Below are 5,307 nucleotides of genomic sequence, written 5' to 3'. Positions count from 1 at the left end.
CCATCCCCACTGTCTATAGTTAATTTAAAGTCTAGAGAACAGTTGACATAAGGGGTGAGCAATATGATTCATTACAGCCCTTAAAAACCACCTGCTCTGAGCCTGAGAAGGTACCGATACTCTTGGGGAAGGTAGCTTCACATGGCAAGAAATAAATCCCATGCTTGGTGCAAGCCTCTTTATGAGTGTTTGCACACATGGTTATCTCTGTGATTGATCCCTTGCCAGGTAGATAACCACTGCAAGAAGTGGACTTTAACGCACACTAATTCCTAGACTCTGGATTCTATGTCAAACATTATTACACTAGAATAGTGCATCAGTTCATGAAGATTACACTTGTCTGTGCTGTGCTGATCGGCTCCAATCTAAAGTAGTCAGCTGCTCTTTAAGAGCAACTGACTATTTTTATTGGCTTCTTAAGGCGCCTCTTTTATTTAATGGTTCTGGCTTGAGCAATCAGTGCTTCATATATCAGTTCTATTCTTCAATTATAAGTCTTTGGAAAAGAGATGCTGCTCTAACCGTATAAAGTCATCAATACAAGAAAGGTTTTAAAAAGATTCTCAAAGGAACACACATTAACAGAAGAGCCCAGAAGATTTGGAAAGAAAATTTGCATATGAATAGAATATTAACAAATACAAAAATGAAATGATTGATCTTGAGGTCTAGAAAGAAGAGTGAACTAACAATTTCTCAGGGTGTTAGCTAGAGCTGGGTCTTATTACTTACAAGGATGTGTCCTGTACATTTGATAATGACACCCTGAACAAGGCAATGCTAGATAATAACTGAAAGCATGTTAGAACCTTTAGGAGTATGTTAAACATTGTTGATCTCTCAGTTGTCACAGAATAAATGCACTATGCTAAAAACTAAATTAACAATGCCACCTTATGCTAAGCCCAGACATTTAAAGTAAACATATTGTCATGTTACAAGTAACCTGCATTGAAAAATATACAAATCAGCCTGTTATACTGTTGTCCAGTGGTTCAGATGGGGCATCGCTATTCTAAAGACAAAGGTGCAAGCCCCAGTAAGCATATATCCCCCAACAATTCAATAGTCAGGCATTGAACAACGTATTTGTTAGCAATACCTATATCAGTGTGCCTTAGAAAACATATTTGACAAACATCTCCAAACAAAAAAAATTGGACTTTTGATTTAAGAGCAAAACTAAAATCTCCAAACATGTTCATGCACATTATTTTATCTGTCATCCATATGAAAAATTGGACTTTTGATTTAAGAGCAAAACTAAAATGAGGAAAAGTGCAATACAACAGGAAACCAGGAGGATTCCCAATATGATGGTAACTCCAATTGTCTATTTTCTAGAGAAACCAAATAAGTAATCCAGGATATGTTAAGAATGGTATGATAGAACGTGCTTTGGATGGCAGTGATTCATAGGTAGCAAAAGAAATTAAGTGTTTGACAAGATGGAAGAGTGGTGAAGCCCTGTTTACTGTAGAAGCCTTAAGTCAATGGGATCCAATGGTAAAGTCTTGATCCTGCAGACAAAATTTACTCAGGGCTGAAGGAGAAGAGATTCTGTATGAATGACTAATCTTGGCAAAGATCCATGGACAATATAATGTGCTGGGTACCACTAGCTGGAATGTTCTTACCACATCAGATGCAGCATTAACAAGGAGAGCAGGGGTGACATATAGACAATACAAGTAAAACCCGAAGATATAATGATTTCAACATTAAGAACACAATGCTTCTATACTTGGGTATGCATCCAATATAGTAGAACTCAAGACCAAAGGTGAATAGAGTTCTAGCAGGCATATATTGGAATTTGTTAATTTTTTAAGTTTTGGGGATGCTTGTGGCTTTTCATTGGATGACAGGTTTAGCATTGCTAGAATTTAAGGCAACACATAATGACACAAAGAATGTTTTGAGAAACTGGAATGAATCAGATACAAACCCATGTGGCTAGAGTGGTGTAGCATGCAACCATTTCAGCAAAAGAGTTACTGCATTGTATGTGGATTGCCCTTTTATCTTCAAACACCCATTTTTATTTACAGTCCTAAAATATCAAAAAGAGAAGGCTTTAGCCATTGTTACAAAATCACATAAATTGACTAGAAAAAAAAAACTGCATTTGATTTTCTATGATATTTTTCGACTTTGCTGATTTACTAATGGACCTTTATGATGTCCTCTGTTCCATTGCTAGAAACCTACCTTATCTACTCCTTGGTGGACCTTCTACCTTATCTATTCCTTGGTGGAACCATTTCTCCCAGCATTAGCAAGTTGAAGAAGCTGCACAGATTGTATGTCTGATTCCTGCCTCTGCTTTGGGAATTATGCTTTTGCAAATTCAAAACTTCCCTATATTTTCCGTATCAGTGATAGAGTACTATTGTGTGCTTGCAGAGCTCTTCATGAAAACCGACTACATGGATTTATTCCTCCAGAAATTGGCAATTGCAAAGAGTTGCGAGCATTGTAAGTGAATTATATGTTCTCCATTCTCTTTTCTAATAATTAAATCCACATGTGCTCAAGGCAAAAATCAGATTAAAGCAGGGCAAAATTTGAGCTTCCTTTTTTATGAAATAAAACGGTGAATTTTCAGTTTCTGATATCAGTCACATTGTTTACTCGTCGTCATACAAACTTTACTAGGTAGCAGGCAGGTGTGAAGTCAAATTCCACAACCTTTGCCAGCAGCCTCCCTCCCTGTGCCAAAATGGGGATTTGAAAAAGGATATAGACGTCCATCAAGGAATACAGGAAGGTGAGCTTTGTAAGATGTTATGGTTGTAACTGCCCAAGCATACACGTGTGCTAAATGAGGGAGATTACCAAGACATGTGAGCTGTTTAACATAATACTTTAAAGAGGTGTATCCTTGTAGACTGCAATGATTGCAGTAATGCACAAAATGGATTTGATGAAAAGGTTTAGATATTTTCAGGCAAATTCAATGAGCAGGTGTGAAGCCAAATTCCATGTAATCTTTGCCAACATCCTTTGTGCCTCTACCAAAATGGTAGATCTGGAACACGGTATGGACACGCATGAAAACATATAACTTGGATACATAAATTTGGTCAGATATTGTAGTTACAAATTTCCTGGAATATGTGTATGCGACATGTGGAAGCATAGAAAAGGCAGCTGAAATGCTTGACAAAATGCTTCAAATAGACACGGTTTCATGTACATCAATGCTTGTAGATTATTTACAAAATAAATTTGTTGAAAAACTTTAGAAACATTTAAGCTATAAGGCGATCGACAAGCAAGCCAGAATCAACAATCTTTGCTAACATCTGTACTACCTGTGACAACATCCTGAAATCTAAAATACTTAAATTCATGAACTATATAAAAGAAAGGCGAATCCTTGAAAATCTTTACCAATCAATAGAAAAATGCATTGCAGAAACAATTTAAAATGAGGAATACACAATTTGATAACTATGCTTATAATTCCTTCCAAATTATTGTAACGCACTTTGATATCTAAAAGTCAACAAGTTGGGAATATATTATGTCATCGTATGGGAAACCAATAATATAGCAGTTACTGACATAAATACGAGTAAATTATATATAGAGCCATTAATTCTGGTGCATCATAAAACTTAGTTTTGGACTTGGCCGATGTGCTTCAAGCATGGAAAATAAAAATCTAACTGTTTGCATTAGGAACTCATACATCGTGGAAATGAAGAATTCAACATATTGCTTAACAAATTTCGTGAAAAGCAAAAAATTTAACAGATTGGACCAGATGTTGCTGTAGATATTTGAAGATAATAAAGGGCCAACCTGTGCTATCTGTGGAGTTTAATAATACTGCTCATAGCACTATTTTATATTTGTCATAACCTACCTCACGTGCATACCCAAAAGTGAAACCCTAATCGACACCTGTCTCCAGCCTCCTGCAAGGAATAGAGTTTAGCAAAAGGGAAAATTTGAGGACAATAGTAGCAATCTATGGCAGAAACTGTCATAACACATCTATGAGCTAACACGTCATTTCCCAACGCAAACCCTAAACAGTACCTGTGTCGCATGAATCCATGCTCTGCGAAAACTCTGTTTTGGAGGTCCCTGCAACTGCCTCTGAACATGTGCGTTCTCTCCCATTGAGAACTGAGCAAACTCTTACAAACGGCCAGACCTCCAATAGCCAGAAAACTTCCCAATAATATTTTGCCTATATAATATGCAAGTTTAACATGGACATTAGGGAATGCAAAAATATATGGTAAAACGTGACTTCTGATTGGTCGAGTTCAATGCATTAATAAACGGTTAAAGGGAGAGGCCTCCCCTATAGTTCCGGCCCGTAGAAATTTTTAGCTTTCCAATACGCCATAAAAGAGGTGTATGCTTCATGATTGAAAAAATATAATTGTTAAATTAAAATTTCTCTCTCATGAGAGTTCTCCAATTTTTTTGAGCATTAGGTTGAGCTGCTTCAACAAGGCTTTTTGACATTTTTTTTTTTTTTGATCCGTAAAGGTAGAGTCAGATTTATATTAATTTTGGTTAAATACATAGATTATTCTCTGAGTTCCATAACATTCCAAAAACCCCTGTTCTCAGAGAGCTCAACAAAACATAGTTCCCTCCTAGGGTTGGAGACTTTTAGGCTTATGGTTTTAACCATTTTATCAGTGCCTTCGAAATTTAATAGTCTAGAAAAGTAAAAGGACTATTAACAATAATGGCAGATTTCCAACTACCTAGAACTAGAGTATTTAAGCATAAAAGTTTAAAGCTAAATTAACATATACAGATATAGTTAAGTATCCAGTAGGCAAAATGAAGTTAACAGAAAAGGGCCTAGCTTGAAGTGGGGAAGTCGGGTTGTGACAGCTACATTCTTGGACGACCATGACCTCTGCCTACTAAGGTACCCCGACCACGACCCGCGCTCCTTCGGCCTCTGCTCGAGCCACCTCCGCAGTTCTGTTCTGGTTTTGTTTCTGCTTTTGCAGCATTCATAGGTAGGATTCCATTCAACCTTGCAAACTGGAAGAGATCCTCCTCTTTTCCTTGAGGCTCTGGGTCGTCTCCTAAGAATCTCCACTTGAGGTAACTGAGACCTACGCTGGCAAAGACTCTGTGTCTATCCAGTTCTTTACCCTTCAGGTCAAGTAGGAATGGGTAGTATTTAATGAGCTCTCCATGGGCATTGAAGAGAATCCGGTCGCTTGGTCGGGGTGCACCAGAGTCATGGAGGGCCTTATTCAAGACTTCTTGGAATTCTTGAAGAATTTCAACTGGGAAGAGCTCCCTGGTGAGATTCCA

General features: G+C 37.5%; 1 long non-coding RNA gene across 1 annotated transcript; it reads right to left on the bottom strand.

Annotated features, from left to right (window-relative positions):
* Positions 1-3,496: 3,496 nt before the first annotated feature.
* LOC131027899 (uncharacterized) lies at positions 3,497-4,354 on the bottom strand. Its single transcript, XR_009102545.2, has 2 exons — positions 4,054-4,354; positions 3,497-3,929 (listed from the first exon to the last, which is right to left on the bottom strand). It is a non-coding gene; the product is annotated as an uncharacterized LOC131027899 (long non-coding RNA).
* Between the last annotated feature and the right edge of the window lie 953 nt (positions 4,355-5,307).

The sequence above is a fragment of the Cryptomeria japonica genome, chromosome 7 (assembly GCF_030272615.1).
Source record: "Cryptomeria japonica chromosome 7, Sugi_1.0, whole genome shotgun sequence".
NCBI lineage: Eukaryota > Viridiplantae > Streptophyta > Pinopsida > Cupressales > Cupressaceae > Cryptomeria > Cryptomeria japonica.
This window is presented reverse-complemented; position numbering and strand designations above follow the sequence as displayed.